Source organism: Marmota monax, unplaced genomic scaffold, assembly GCF_021218885.2.
Source record: "Marmota monax isolate L192 unplaced genomic scaffold, Marmota_monax_Labrador192_F-V1.1 WCK01_AAM20220418_F8-fsc00037, whole genome shotgun sequence".
In the NCBI taxonomy this organism is placed as follows: Eukaryota; Metazoa; Chordata; class Mammalia; order Rodentia; family Sciuridae; genus Marmota; species Marmota monax.
In genome coordinates, this window is record NW_026693245.1 from 12,848,213 (window position 1) to 12,865,730 (window position 17,518).

Consider the following 17,518-nt stretch of genomic DNA (forward strand, 5'->3'; position numbering starts at 1 on the left):
TTGTTTTAAAAAGCATGTCATCCATCATATTTATTAAGAGAATGGGCTAAGAATCATTGAATTTCAGTTCCAACTATTTTCTAGATGTCTGACAGCAGATGGGTTATATTAACCTCTCTAAATGTCAGCTTTTCCATTGATAAGGATGATAACAGAACCAACTTTGCATGTTATTGTAAGGATTAAATAATAGATGTAAAATACTCAGCACAATATCTGTTATATAAGTAACATTTATCTATAAATATATACATATATTATTTTATTATGTATATGTATCTATACATGTTTGTAAATACACATACACACACACACATACACACACACATATATACACACACACATTTGAAATTGGGCAAGCAGAGAACTGTGCTGTGTATGAGCTCTTAAAAATTATGAACTGTGTTCAAGTTGTATTAGGACTGTGCCTTTAAGCTGACAATGAATGTTTTAATGAGCTAAACAGTATTTGGCACGTGCCTATACTCCCAGCAGCTCAAGAGGCTGAGGCAGGAGGATCACAAGTTAAAAGCCAGCCTCAGCAAATTAGCAAGGTCCTAAGCAATTTAGTGAGACCCTGTATCCAAATAAAATATAGAAAGGGCTGAGGATGTTGCTCAGTAGTTAAGACCCTTGGGTTCAATTCCAGAGCCAAAAAAAAAAAAAGTGAAAGTCCTTCCTTCTGCTATCTTCTTTCTACTTTAGTTTAGTTTCTCCTCCATTTGTGTTTTCTGGCATATAGAGGAAAAGGAAGCAAGTGAATGTTTTCCTAGGGCCTGTTCCATGTGGGATGCTGCTGCAGTGAGCATTTCACTTATGCCATAGCCATTTGTTAGCCACAGCCTTTTGATGAGGAATGTATTATTCCTACTTTACTGATGAGAGAAAGGCATCCTGAGTAATTAACCAAGATTTATATTATTAGGAAATACTGGGACCCAAATTCTAACCACTATTTATGTAATCCTAAAGCCTTCTCCATTTCTTTTATTAACAATATTACTAGATCTAATATTGTGTTAGGTCCTTATTTATTTATCTGGAATCTCTGGTGCGAGGTAGGACTATGCTAGGGAAAGTAGTTAGCTTCTTAAACTAGGAAAAGTCACTGGTGTTATAAATCAGCCTATTAATCCACAATAAAAATATTGCAATAGATAAGGTCAGGCAAACTGGCTGTGTTACAAATCCAGCTCACCACCTGTTTGTGTAAGAGAAGATTTATTGGCACATATCCATTCTTCCACTTAACACCTATGACGGTCTTCATGTTTCAATGGCAGAGTTCAGTAACTATGACAGAGACTGTATGGCTTTTAAAGTATGAAATATCTACCAAATGAATCATTAAAAAAAGAGTCCCCTGACCACTGATGAATAAGAAAATACCAGATGACGAATACTATCACCAGCCTAACACCATATATAATATTCTCTCTTTGAGGAAATAGTCCTTTTATGTTTGGGAAAAAAAGTATCAGTGTGCCAGAAGATGACTTCAACACGCTTCATGTCAACCCCAGCAGGACCAAGGGGAGGTGAGTCTGTCTGAACTCATGTTGATAGTTCAGATGGAGGTAGTTTGCCCCCCTAAAGCAAAAGCTCCCAGTTTGTGGCAGTACTTGTTTTCCCCCAATCTTCCGTTGCTGTCTGTCCCTTTGTGCTTTGTATTGAAACTTTCCAGGTTCCCATCTATCTCTATCTTTCTCCCCTTATTCCCTTCAGAAATTTAAAGCCTTCCCTCATTCACAATAAACATCCTTTGAAAAAAAAAAAAAACGAAAATGATCATTTATACTTAACTGAAATGGATCTGTACGCTTCTATATACTGATCCATAACTCACTGAGTTATTTGAATTTCTTAGCCTTTTTTCCTCCTTCTATTGATGGAATTAAAAGCTTCAGTAATTTTAGGCAATACCATGCAAAATAAACATTTTTAGTTTCTAATACTGCTTTATACCTCACATTATCTATGAAGGTATTCTTTGAAAATAACTCATTAACTGGAAAAAAAATTAATTTTTTATTCACATGTGTAAAGGAAGGTATGAAATGTAAGAAACCCCCAAATTATTTTAAAGCTGGGATTAGAATAGTTGCTTTTTATTATTTGTTACTGCTTGCTGAAAACCAGTGAAATCACCATGACACAAAATTTGCATCAATCTGAGACTAAAATACTTCCTCGGATAAGTATTGTAATTTCTACTGAAAACTTAATTTTCCTTATAGGTGTCATCCATACTATTCCTGGTGGCTTATTGACGTAAGATAAACCCTAACAGTAATCATCACAAGTTTTCTTTTTCCTAGAAGCTACCCCCACATGGCATAAAGTACAAAGCAAGAATTGGGGTCCATATTCTGATAGAACTCCAGGAAAGGGAAAATATTAAATTAGGAATGTTTCCACAAATCCAAGATATAAGACAATCATAATTATGGAGATACTCAAATTATTATTAGTTGGCCTCTTAACCCAATGAAGAAGATTTAGATAATTTTATGTCTACTTTTAAAACCTAATAATAAAAAGAAATACAGGAAACTTGACTAAGATTTAGTTAAATTCATAGTAGGGAAACAAAAAAAATATATATAATATATTTAAATAGGAAACAAAGTAGTCACTTAATTTTTTCTGGAGTTCTTTTTTTATTTACATATATTACCATAAACAATTCCATATTTTTTTATTTTATCCTTAGTTCACATCTGACCATTATTTTTATATGAAACATTTTCATTGGTTTAATTGACAAGTAAGTCCAATTATATAGGCAAAATATTAAATATGTTCAATACATTAATAATATCATCTTAGACTATTTCTTCCTTTTGATTTCTTGTACCAGAACATTGTTACATCATCAATTCTTTCTTAATAGTATCACTTCCTTTTGGTTCCTACTTCCAAAATTACAGTTCAAACCTTTACTACTTCACTCCTGGATTATTTTTGGCTATTCTAATTGCTGTCAGAGGACCACTTAAATCAAAATCACACTGATCCATGTTAAGATGGAGATTATGGACCCTCTTCAGACTTACTGAGTCAGAATCTCTGGAGTAAAGCTCAGGAATCTGCAATTTTAACAAGCTCCCTAGGTGTATTCTTAAGCACATTAAAGTCAAGAACCACTGTTCTAACTACTATCTTCCTTTCTCATCTCCTTATTTTCAAGAAATTGTACACAATTTCTATCAGCTTAGTCCTTCTGACATGATGTATTTTCCCTACCTCTCTTATATAGAAAACCTTCAGTGATTCCCCATTATTCTCAGAATAAAGTCCCAATGTGTTAATAATCAAGGGCCCAACAATATGTCCAAGAACTACTTTTTGTGATTTCCACTGTTTCTGAACACTGTTTATGAATCTTTCATGCATTAACCCCCCTTTTGAATACTCCTGGCACTCCTCTATGCCCAACTTGGAACACGCTCTACTTGTTCATCAACAACCACTCTTCTCCCAAGAAACAACGCTTTGTTTTTGTATGGTACCTTTCTTGATCTTTCCTCTTTATAAACTCATGTTCTTTATTGTTCATACTATTCATATGGCACTTTATCATAGATTGGCTGTGATGCCTCTTGAATTGTCACTTAATTTTTAATGTGAGTGTGCATTGCCTCATTGCTGCATCTTGATTGTGAAGTTCCTGTAAGAACATTCTGTATCCAACTATGCTTCTAGTATACCTGTAGACAATGAATAAATGTTTTTGAAATGACTAGATGAATAAAAGATTGTCTAAGTTTCTGTTGTTTTAACCAATTATTTTGGATGATACACTAGATTATTTTTGAATTACACATATTCTCATATGACAAAGCCAAATTCCCTTATTTATGAGTTTATCCATCTCTGATTTTTACATACCAAAAACCTATAGCTACATTTGTGACTACCAAAATAATCCTGAACCAGACAAAATGTTGTCAACAGATGCATCAGCTACCATGGTCTAAATACTGTATGCAGATCTTGAGTGCTGATTTAACTGGATTGAAAGCTTGAAGTCCTAAGCATCAATATGCTTATGTGATACCCAGGCACTCAATCATAAAGTGCCCTTTCTCAGTTGCTGCTCTCAAAACTTCAATGTTATACTGGTAATTTGGGTTATATGACTACCACATTGCCACAGACACTGGATTTCCTATTGGAACCTCTTTTACCTTTGATGCTTACAATAACAACTTTCTCCTAGCCTCCAGATTATTTCATGGCTAAAGCACAAACTCACAATTCACAAGCAGAAGAATCCATGGGGCAGGACTGAGTTCCACACTATTGTTTACCAAGGACTAGACAGTGAGCCAAGTGAAAGATTAGCATAGGAGTGTTGGTTGACAATAAAGATGGACTTCTGCCTACCATAATCTAGTGTTTACCACATTAAACACTTTAAAACAATTAGAGGTATCTTAATGAGAACACACTGGACAATAACTGATAAAGTTTTTTATCTGGATGATCTCTTGATTAGGTCTAATAAAGACTATGATGCAATGTGTGGATGTTTAAAGTTATATATGATGGCACCATTTAATATACTTAGTTTCTATGATCAAAACATATAGCTAATTTCTCTATTTGAATGTGCAATTTTTTTGTATAAATTATAATTCTTTGAAGGTGTTATAAAACTCAGTTTTGTTATCATGTAAATTTTCATTCAATATTCTTTTCCTAAAGTATAAAGGGAGGAGCCTTGGAGTTATAAAAATTTATGTTCAGATACCAATTTGCTACTACCAGTGCAAGCCTGAGTTTGTTGCATTACTCTTCTAAGCTTAATTTTTCTTGTATATACCAAAAGAAATAATTCCTACATCAAAGAATGTTAGTGGCTTATACACAAAATTTGCTTAATATTTGTTATCTGCTCCAAGTATTAGAAGCAAAATTAAAGAAAAGAAGAGCCTAGTACTTAGTAGGTGCTCAAAAATCATTTGTTAAATAAGTACAATTAACCTGATTTTCTGATAAGAAAAAATATTAAAGCCATTTTTTTCTATATTTTAGTGTAACTCATCTAAAATACTTGATTAAATATCTTCTGGAAAGGAAAACAACAAGAGGAAGCTGAACTGGGCCTTTTCTTTTTTCTTTCAGATGCAGAAAAGGCAGACTGCACTTAGTGATGGGAGATACATGTTACCGACAAACTAACCAGCACAGCATGATTGATATGTTTGTAGTAGTCTGACAAAGGACCTCGGCCTATTACCCTGGTGAACTATGAAGATGAGGTCAGTTGATTGCATATGTTGTTCATAATCCATGCTCACATGAGTTGGAAGAGAGTCTATATTTATTGGGTTCTATATTCTCAGGCCCCTGGTGACCTTCAATCATTAAAGCAAATATAGGAAATAATAGGGATTACATCATTCATTTATTGTATAAATAATTATTGAGCACCAATTAACTGCCAGGAAATATCCCAGTCATTAGGGATACAGCAGTGAACAAAACAATCAAGACTTCTAATGTAGTGAGGGGAAAAAACAATGCATAATAAGTATAATCCAATCATTCCAGAAATAAGATAGGGAAGGATGCTATGTGGAGAATGAAAACAAGGTGCTTTAGGTTGGGTAGCCAAGTAGACCTGTCTCAGCAAGTCACTTTGACAATGAGATATGAGTGACATGGAAGAGCCAGGACTGCAGTCATCAGGTGAAAATCATTATCAAGGAAACAATTAGGTAAATGTGACAGGCGTGAAGACTGACAAGACAGCAAGCCACTGAAGGTGCAAGAAAATTAAGCCAACAATCTTATATGGAATGAAGGATATTTCCATTTTTCTCATTGTTTCATGGAAAGTGTTGGATGAGACAATTTTCAAGGATTATTTTCTTTCTTTCTTTTTTTTTTTTTTTATTGTGGTGGTGGGGATTGAACCCAGAGCCTTGTGCATTCAAGGTAAACTCTCTACAAACTGAGCTATATCCCCAGCCCTCAAGGACTATTTTCTACTAAAAAAAAAGGATTCCAAAATTTCTAAGGTAACAATGGTTATGTGAATTCCAGTTGCCTCTTTAGGACACATTAAGTCTTTAAAGTCTTTCAGTAGAAATGGCCCATGGCCTGCACTTCAGAAGTTGCTATAATGTTCTGTGGGTAGAAAAACTGAAAGCATCACCTTTCCATGAATGTGAGAGATCCAGGCAAACATGTTTGTATTATGCCTTAATAAGACTTTCATTGGAAAGATGAAAATGGAAGAAGTACAAATTTTTAATACATAAAAAGTAAACCTTATTTTCCATCATTGTGGTCTAGAACTTTAATTATAAATATTAGAATTTTTGTGAAAACAAATCAGGTAATTAATTTCTATATCATGAAAGATGCTAACAGAGTATGATAAATATAATGTATTTGTTTACACTGGATATAACATGAGTATTTCTATATAGACATTCTGGGTATGAATTGACATATGAACTCACTTATACAAATCAGCTACAAAAAGAGCTTAAGTATGCTTTAAATATTTATCATTTTAAAAGAAAAATAAAGTTTAGTGAAAGAGACATGAAATGCCAATGCTGGAATCAGGAATAATAACAGCATTATAGGATAATCTGAATAATGTCAGGATTTTTGGCATTTTTTAAGATACTATTTCCAATAGTTAAAACCAAACAATGATAAAAACAAACCATCAAATAATATCCCTACTCAGTGTCTTCTTCTTGACTATAGATTAAGAATAGTTTCAGCTAAACAAGGTAAAATATGTACATTTCTCTACAGAAATTTTGAATTGAAATTGACATTTTTATTTCCACTTGTGCAAATCAGTTATAAAATGATTTACTACTTACTAATAAATGCAAATACTACATGTTATAGATACTGGAGTATTATACACACACACACACACATACATACATACATACGCACATTATGTATTAACATATTTATACACATATATATAAAACACACTCCAGTATCTAGAGTGGAGTGACCCTTTAGATAACAGGAATATTGTTACCTATATTATATATGTGTGTATATACACATATATAATACCTATATAATATAGGTAACAATATTTCTGTCATCCTTGAAATAGATAATTATTAATAAAAATACATTCAGTCAAGATGATGATAAATTCTATGGAGAAAAATAAAGGAGGAAGGATATGGAGTGTGGGAGAGGGGAGTGTGCAATTTTATAAGATGTACTTAGGAAATTCCTCTCTGATGAGCTGATATTCAAACAGAGAACTGAGGGAAGCTAGGGAAAGCATATTCAGATGGAGAGGATTGTCAGGGAAATGTACCTGAGGTAAGGCTGGACTGCAAGGAAGCGCCTTGTGGCTGGTAGCAAGTGAGATCAGAGGGAGTGTGTGTGTGTGTGTGTGTGTGTGTGCGCGCGCGCGCGCGCGCGAGTGCACACACATGCTGGGGGGATTTAACCTACTGAGCTATACATTCCCAACCATTCTTATTTTTTATTTGAGAAAGGGCCTTACTATACTGCTGAGGCTGGCCTTGAACTTGCCTTCCTCTGGCTCCAGGGTTGCTGGGATTAAAGGTGCTCACCCCTGCAGCTGACATGTTGGTGGGTTTTAAGAAGAGGAATAACATGGACTGAGTTATATCCCAGCAGGATCCCACTCTGGCTACCATGTTGAAGGTAGAGTCACAAGTGTGGAGGTGAACATAGCAGTCAGGAATTATTTTAATAATTTGTTTCAGAGATAACTGTCATTGACTGGGCTGGAAGAAGCAGGTGGAAAGACAGTGAAAATAGCCAAAGGAATAGTTAAAGTTTTATTAGATTTTGCTGATAGGTTATATATAGTGTGGAAAAAAAAAGAAAAAAGAAATCAAAGCTCAGTCGCAGAGCACTTATCTAGCATGTGTGAGGCACTGGGTTTGATTCATAGCACCACATAAAAATAAATAAAATAAAGGCATGCTGTCCATACACAACTATAAAAATGATTTTTTTAAAAAGGTATTTAGCCTCAGCAATGGAAAAATAGTACTATTTAAAAATTTTTGTTCTTTTTAGATATACATGAAAGTAGATTATATTTTAACATGTTTATGCAAACACAGAGTGCATCTTATTCTAATTAGGATCCCAGTCTAGTGGTTGTACATGATGTGGAGATTCATTATGGTGTATAAATTATTTGTAGTTAGGAAAGTCATGTCAGATTCTTTCCACTATCTTTCCTGTTTCTATCCCCCCACCCTCTTTCCTTCATTCTCTTAGGCCCTAAGCAATTTAGTGAGACCCTGTCTCCAAATAAAATATAAAAAAGGGCTGGGGAAGTGGCTCAGTGTATACATGTCCTGGGGTTCAATCCTCAGGACAAAAATAAATATAAAAACCATAATAGTCGGGCTGGGGGAGGGGCTCAGTGGCATAGTGCTTGCCTAGCATGTGTGAGGCACTGGGTTTGATCCTTAGCATCACATAAAAATAAACAAATAAAATAAAGGTATTGCATCCATCTACAACTACAAAACAATAAAAAAACGTAATAGTTGTTATCATAGTATTTTTAAGTGAGGTGGGAGCTCTGGAGTGGTGTAGGTTTGGAAATTGTAAATCCAGAGTTTGTTTAGGGAAGGTTCATTTTGAGACATCTATTAGATCTACAATTGGGATGCAAAAATATAGTGTATAAATGTTTGTTTTTCTTGTGTATAAAATATACATATCTCTGTAAGAATTCCAAGTTAGAATGGACATGATGACTCTCCCTTGTGTTTGGAGCTGGAGAAACATATTTGTGAATTTTTATTTAATGGATGACCAGCAAAAACAAGATCTTAGACAGTAGGGAAAAGTCTGAGGACCAAGTTGGGCAAATTAGAAGGAACCAGAAAAAAAGACACCAAGGAACAGCTAGAACACAGGAAAATTAAAAAGAAATGGTTCTGAAAACCGAGGGAAGTGATGAGCTAATCACACATAAGGATATTTTAAAATCTATTTTCAATAACCAATATTAGCTAGTTGCATAAGTGGACTCAACAATTTTTTGAGGTTGCATTTTACAGAACACTGAGAATAATAAGCTTTATAGCAACTGCCTTCAATAGACCTTGGATAGGAAAAACAATTTTTCTTATTAGTGAGGTTGTTTGTTTTGGGAAAGAAGACCATTTTTTTTTAATCATATTTGGGTTACAGTGTAAGTAATTGGCATTGTCCTCATAGTAACCCAAATGACAATGTGCATTAAACATCTATTCATACATTTTAGCTCACTATGACTTTTCATTATGTTACATTGATTTCTGCCCTCATTTTATATGAGTTACTCTTCATAGGAAATATGAGTAATATTTCTCTGAAGGTAATGTTCATTACTTTATGACACATTTCTTTTTATTGTTATGAATTATATGGAATATTACTCCACATAAACAAAGTGGAATTCTCTTGAATATAATCCCTTAAAAATCACCTTAGTCTAAGTATGAAACAGAATATTTACTTCTCAGAAATAATTCTGTGTAAATAATTTTGCCCATATATTTTATTCTGTCTTTAATCTCCTAGTCCCCAGAACTCTCTGTAATCAAATTTGTTATATATTTTTTTCCTCTGTTCATCATCCCACACTATCCTTGATATATAGGTAGTCAACCAAAAACTATAATCCATTAGAAGATTTTTTTCTGAGCTTTTGTATTTGGATGAGCAAAGCACAATAGCAGACCTAGAAACCCTGTTTTGAAGCCTGTCTGATGCACAAAGACTGAAGGTAAATGGAAAATAATTAATACAACAAGCTCACATGCCAAGCAGAAATACTAATTGGAAATATCCACAAGAAAAAAAACGAGGGTGTGCATATACTCAACAGGATTACAAGAGTGAGTGACTCTACCTTTGTGACTTTTACCTGAAGTTTTCTCAGTATGAGAAATTTTTAGTTAATGCAACCAAATTCATGCTCATGCAAAACAAAACAAAGACTCAGGCATATAGTGCACAATAAGATGTAGTAATCCTGGTCAAAATATGATTGGTAACTGCATTTATCAAAAGGTACACTGTAAGGAAATAAGAGTTTTCCCAGTGTGAAATCAATGCATTTAATAACTATAATCTGGCAAACCAATTCCATGTAAGTATAATGCAGTTTTAAAACCTGCTAAAGAATCACTTAATCACATTATTATTTCACTATTATTTTTAACATGGATTTTTGTTTGTAATACTTTTTAAAAGATGTTGGCTAAAGGTATTACTAACATTTAGTAAGTATTTTCAAAAACCATAGCATAAAGACTGTAAATATAGTTCCTTTTTGCAAAGCTATTAGACTACACAGATTGTTTCTCAAAGATGTCTTTCACTATATGTTCTCACACAGAATAGAATGAAGGTCAAAGGAGAACAACAACCAGTGTGTAAATTGAATTCTACATTAGCATCCATGACTGGCTGGCACGTTTAGGTAGAGCTTGGTCCTACTGAGACCTAAATCCCAGGCTTGGTTCTGATATGTGTCAAATAGACTCATTCTCTTTCATGCTTCCAACCTGAACTCTAACTATCACCAGCTGACTCATGGCTTAGCTGGTCTCAGTGGGAACCAGGCCAGAGATTTTTCAATGATCAACACAAAGCTTTAACTATTTCTGGAAAAACAACTTTAAAGGATGCAATCTCCCTATGGCAGACCATTAATCACCTTCTCTGACAAATGAGGTGATTTATTACCTAACAGCTATAAGAAGTTGTGAAAAGATATTAAAATGTGAGACAAAGACCTAAGTTCCAGTCCTAATTCTAGAGTTCTGAAACTTGTGACCTAAAATATACGAACTAGACTCTACTTATTAATGTCTTCATTCATTCATTATTTCATAATAATACTTTTCCAGCCTAGCCCTGAATATTGAGTATCAAATAAGATGTGAATAAATAGTGCTTTGTGTCTTAGCTTCCAGAGCTTAGTTGATGCTTTCTTAACAAATATTCACTGAATAAATTGTCAGAACTTCTAAGATAGAAGCAAACTATTTCAATGTAATTTATTTACATTAGATGAACATTTCTAGATGTTGAAAGCGCCCAATATGTTTGAAAATATAGATCTTGCTATATAAAGATTATAACATTTATTAAAATTGTGTAGAATCAAACATAACATCTCTTCTGAGTTCTAGAAAAATTTAGTGTAATACAAGTACGCTTATGCCAATAAAGATAACCTATCTTCTAAATTCAATCTGTTAACTAAACATTAATATAATGATACATGGTTTTATAAAATATGTAATCAGTTTTTTAAAAATGTGGAAAATTGGAGAACAAATATTATTAGATATAGTTCCAATAAAAACATTAATTGTCATTTCCATAAAGATTATTTTCCAATATGATCTTGGAAATGAAAAGCTTTATTGTCAAGCCAATTATAGGAATACTTGTCTCTGCTTAAAATATGTACATATTGGTTTTTTTAAGGGCATATGTTTGTATGGCAATTAAATGCCATTCAAACAATTGATTATTTAATTTAGATTACCTGGAAATCTTTCGAAATGATACTTGACTCAGGAGTAGATTTTCTTTTTTTAGAATAAAGCAGATAGACATCAAGATCTGTCACTCCACTCCCTGATCCCTGGCACTCACAGCTTCCTCACCTTGAATGTGAGCATGAACTTTAACTTGCTTCTAACACAGATGATGTGGTAAAACTGGTAGCCTCTCACTTTCAAATTCATGTCATGTTTATAAAAGCCAGTCTTGCTTTCAAACTTGCTCTCTCCTTCCCTGGTTGGATTCAAAGAAGCAAAGTACCATGTTGTAAAGAATCTGTGGAGAAGTCAAGGCAGCAGTGAACTGAAGGTGGCCTCCAAGAGCTAATAGTGACCTCTGGCCACCAGCCACCAAGAAGCTGGATCTTTGGTCTGACAACTGCAAGGAAATTAATCCTGTGATTAACTTGAGTTAGCTCAGAAGTGAATCCATCACCAGTTGAACCTCCAGATGAAAAACGGAGCCCTTAATGATAATTTGCAGTCTTGAGGAGGAACAGCCAACCCACACAGGGGCTCCTAACCCCCAGAAATGTGTGTTGCTTTAACCCACTAAATATTGGAATATTTGAAGAAGTAAAATCATTCTGATAAAAGTACCGCAGGATGACTCAAAAACATACATACTTTCATATAGAATACAGATGCATAAACATTAGCAAACTGGCATTTTGGGTGGAGGACGGTTGAATTATGTAAAACCACCGTCACCACCACCACCTAAAAACTGGTTGAATTCAAATTAAAAATATTTCTCTCTAATTGTCTACATATGGATCCATTCAGCAAACTCCTTTCAGAGCTGGCTGGTAGTGTCGACAGCCTGTTCAGTCTATATCCACCAGACAACTAATTGCAAAGGCCAATCTATGAGTTTCAGCCTGTCTTTAAGATGTGCATTTAGAATAAAGCTATAAACATATTCTTGATTCTGGAGCAGAACTCTGTTACATAGTTTTGCCTTCTCTCCTCCAACTCTAGTTATTCCTAGGGACCAATTAAAATCTGCACCATGCAATCTGCATGGATTTTCTAGGAGGCTTTTTCTTTCAATTAAATGTGCCAGGCTTTGATTATCAAACTAATTGGATTAACTATAGCTATACCTACAAATGTTCTTCTTCATTTAGCTAACTACTATGCTCTCTTAAATTTAGGTCTGATTCTTACACTCTGAAAGCCATATCTGACATTGTTCCATCTGGCCAGATTTAGATATTTAAATTTTTATTTTAAAAATAATTTATTTTTTATTAACATGTATAAATTATATGTATTGATGGGTTCTGGTATCATATTTCAACACATACATATAATGTACACTAACCAAATTCAGCCTCCCTTTATCCATCCACCGCACCCCACATCTGGGCCCTTCCCAATCTCTAGTAATTACCATTCTTTGTGCAGGTTACCTTTTTAGCATATATATGTGTGTGTGTGTGTGTATGTGTGTGTGTATTATGTGGTTCTTGTTCTTGTTTTTATGACTTATTTCACTTAACACAATGTTTCCAATTCCTTCCAAGTTGTTATAAATGAGAGGGTTTTATTTGTTTTTATAGCTAAATAATAGTCCATTGTATCTACTGATCAACAGATATGTCTTGACATGTAGACCTGTATAACTAAGATATGTATATTTTAGCTAAGTGAAGAGTACCACAATAAACATGGGTTGTACAAGTACTTATTTGCTATGCTGACTTCATTTCTTATAGAGATAAGCCCAGAAGTGGGATGGTGGGATCATATGGTATATCTATTTCTACTTTTTCCTAAAATGGCTATATTATTCTAGATTCCCCAACAGTATATGAGAGTTCTTGTTCTCCATATACTTTCCAACATTTGTTATTTTTGTTGTTTTTTATAATAGTCACAATAAGTGGGACAGAGTAATATCCCATATTAAATAATATCAAGATAACCAAGAAACAATCTCATGTATTTTCCTGATAATTACCTTTTTATCCCTAAGAACCCCATGCAAAAGAGTGGATCTGGTAATCATGCATTTACCACTCTTGAAGGAGAGACTTTGCTTATTTTCCTTCTGTTCTCAGTCCAATCCTTGCCACATAGTGGACATTTAATGAACATTGGGAACTTTTTATTTTTTAAAAAATGATTTGACCCATATGTGGACACTCTTTTTTACCATGAATATACAGATAATAATCAAGCAAGCGTTAATTTATAAATATGAAGTGTTTTGGTCTGTTAGTGATAGAATAGGTGCTTTCTTATAACATTGCACTAGTATAAAGAAAACATATTATATCTTTATTTATCTTATGCTAATGGTAAATTTTAATCAACATTCTCTGATTTAACAAAAGATACAAGTAACAGTTAATGTGCTGAGATATATAAAATTGCCTACCTCATAGTGTTGGTGTGAGCATTAAATAAGGTATGAATGTGTAGTACTAAGAACAATGCCTGTCACATAAAACCCCCTCACTAAGAGTTAACTGCTTCTAATAGCTAATCACATGCATTCCCCACTGGTGTCAACATTTCTAAGTGGAAAGTATATCAAGGGTAAAAGTCATCATTATTAGAGTTACTAAAGATATAACATGTCCCATGTTCAAAATAATTTAGATGCCAAATCATATACCTTATTGAAATGTAATGATAACTTATTTTTAAAGAGGCAAAGGCCATAATGACCATTCATACAGTGATTTCAATCTCATTAAACATAATAAGGCTCAACTTTAAAAATCAAAAGTTAAGGCTTTTTAGAAATTCAACAAAAGGAAAAATATATTCAGGAAGTACATTACCAGATATCTGATATTGATTCCTAGAAAAAAAAACATTAGTTATTAACTACATCACAGATAGTATTTTAAAGAGTATGCAGTAAAGACTGGAGATAATAAGTCATGTTCAACACAATGCCAAAAATTTTTTTAAAGAGTTTCAACTTTGAAGAGGCTATAAGATACATGATTCTGACAGACTTCTAAGACAGCCTCACAGATAAAGTTGTGAAATGTGCTGTGGATGATAGTGCTCTTGGGTAGATTAATTGCTGGTTGTCAGTTAAATACTGTAGTCAGACAGTATTGATTAATAGCTTGAGATCAATCTAGAAACTATCTCAAAGGAAGTTCAAGATTCCAGTTCTGTATTTTTATAAATAACCTGGGTGAAGATACAGAAGGCTAGTTTATAAATTTTGTGGATAATAGATGGCATGTTACAGAATAAAAATTATTTTGATGTGTTGAATAGAAGAAACAAAAAAATGAAATTTAATATGTATACTTATTAAATTCTATATTTAATTAAAAGAAAAACTTTAAATTATAAATGAGATGTGTCTTTAAGCAGACTTTTTTTTTGTGGGGGAGAAGGGTGGTCTTCTGACTTCTGCATGATCAAAATCACATATATGCAACCAAATGGCCATCCTGGGTGGCATTCAATATTGCTTGCTGATTATATCTAATGCATCATGTTTATTTCTATTTTTTAATATTAGCAAAGTATGGTGAGCCCAAAGATCAAAACTCAAACTTTGGAAGGATACTAAAAACTATGCATACTGGTGTCTGGTGTTTGCTGGCTCTAAAAGCATGTTTGCTGAATGGATAGTTAACGGGTGAATAAAGGGGAGGAAGGAAAAATGAGGGAGGAGAGAACACGGAACAGTTGAAGAAATTGAAAATGGTTATCTTGAAGAAGGAAATTATCAGGGACAGGAAGTTGCTATTCTTTTATATCTTCACAAGAATTGACAGGCCTATTATTCCAGAAAAGAAAATTGGGGCCACTTGTTGGACATTACCAAGAGGTAGATGAGTTGGATGCAATATAAGACCACATGGCATTAGCTGTGTTCTTAACAGTGAACCAGGATGCCCTGTGAAACAATGAGTCATGTCAAGTATTCAGAGAGGGAGGTGCACGAGGCTTCAATGCAGGAAAGGAGAGGTGAGTAGATCCAGAGAGGCAACAGGAAAAGCAATGGATTCTGCCTTCAAAGAGATTCCTGTTCAACAGGAAGACTTACTCCTCGCAAACAGTTACAGAAAAAAACACATTGAGGTATAGGAGCATATAAAAGAAGAGGCTTCTGTTTGCATAGAGGTGATAACATATAAACTTGAAATGAGTAGAGTTTTGTTTGATGACCCTTCTGCAATTGAGAGTGTTAGAACAGCAATTTCCCCTGCCTAAAATTATTCTCCTTGATGTTCTTTTCCTTGCTTTGCAACACACTTATTCTCTCAATTCCTAGCCTTTTCTTATTTTCTATCTCTGCTGTACTTTTAAGGCTTCTTTCAACACCTAGGCCTCCTTTGGTTTCTCTCTAATCCCAAACCTAGGAGGTGAAACTAATTTATAAACATATAATTTAACTATATTGAATAGCATTCTTCATACTTCTATTAGGACATAAACTGGCAACCAAACAAAACACATTGCAGAGTGGCTAGAAAATACCCACGGAGTTATATTCATATATACTAAAAGAAACTATGCATAGTTTCATGCTTTAAAAAAACATACATGAATGAGAACATTAACAAAGAATGTGGTCCAGACCCATTAACTAGAAATCTTGAAACTTAGAATTTTTTTTTTCCTTCATTTGGTTTGAGTTGAGTGCTGCTTCTTGAATGCAGGTAGGGATACTAATTAGTATGAAGGAACATAAATCTGGAGAGGAAGGTAAATGAAGACCATATGGAAATAGGAATTTAACCAAAACAAAATTTCTTTTTGATGATATACATGGCTTAAAAAGTTTCAAAACAAGAAGGCAAGCTAGTGGATGGGGGAATAGTCTATTCTTCTCCTGTTGAAGTAAAGCTGCCAAGATGAAACATTTATTACTAAGGAATGTGATTGTCTAGTTATTCACTGCTTGAAAATGAAGTTTATACTTCACATGTGCTAACTTCATAAACTGGCTTGATTAATGAATTTAATTGTAAATGTAATGAACTAATTTCTTGAATTGTATTTTATTTTGTTTATATGCTTATAATAAAAGTAAACTTTCAGACTGAATAGTAGATTTGAAGCAGTTGACAAAGCTGTTAAGCTATGGGACATGAGCAGAGCACATGGGTAGAGACAGTGTGGATCTCACCACAGCAAACCTGTGAAGAGCTCTGAGCTGAATTTCCTAGGCTGATGTAGATCTTAAGTTGACCTGTAAGTTCATCCAGGGAACTCCTTAAAAAGCTCCAAGGCCATATTTTAAAAATGAAAAGACTGAAATAAAATTCTCCTCCCAGGATAATTCTTCAGATACACAGGATCTGATGGAGAATGAGTTTAATATATTTTCAACTTTTAAGGGAGGAAATAATGGAAGTAGCCTATTGGTTACCTTCTCTAGCCCTTAAAACTCTATTTTGTTCTACAATACCTGAATTAGAACAAATATAGGATTGATACGGGGGCCATAAGTCTTCTTCCTGGAACTATGTATGATTTCAGTCTCAATCCCTTTTTTTTTCTTTTTCCTTAAAATATTTTACGGCTCCCAAAAGTCAAGGTTTTAAAATACCCCATCTCTAAATAATAAATCAAGTATTATTTTTGCAATTACTCTTCCCAATCAGGGCAGAGTTAAGTCCATTAATTTAGTGGACATTAACATATTTGACTGTATCATATATATGGATATATATCAAATATATAATAATTTATATATATCAAAATCAAGATCAAAATTATATATATGTGTTTATATATACATGTAGGTATATACATGTAGGTATACATACATATACATATGTGTATGTTTACCTACATGTATATTATTTTTTATTTGACCTGCAAATGTAGTCATTTTATATGTACTCATGTAAAAATTAATCTCTTTATAAAACTCTTATTATATGTGTGTGTGTGTGGGGGGGGTTCCTGAAAAGACTGTATGCATCAAGCTGATTCTTGAAAAGACAGAGTTTACACATGAAAGAAAA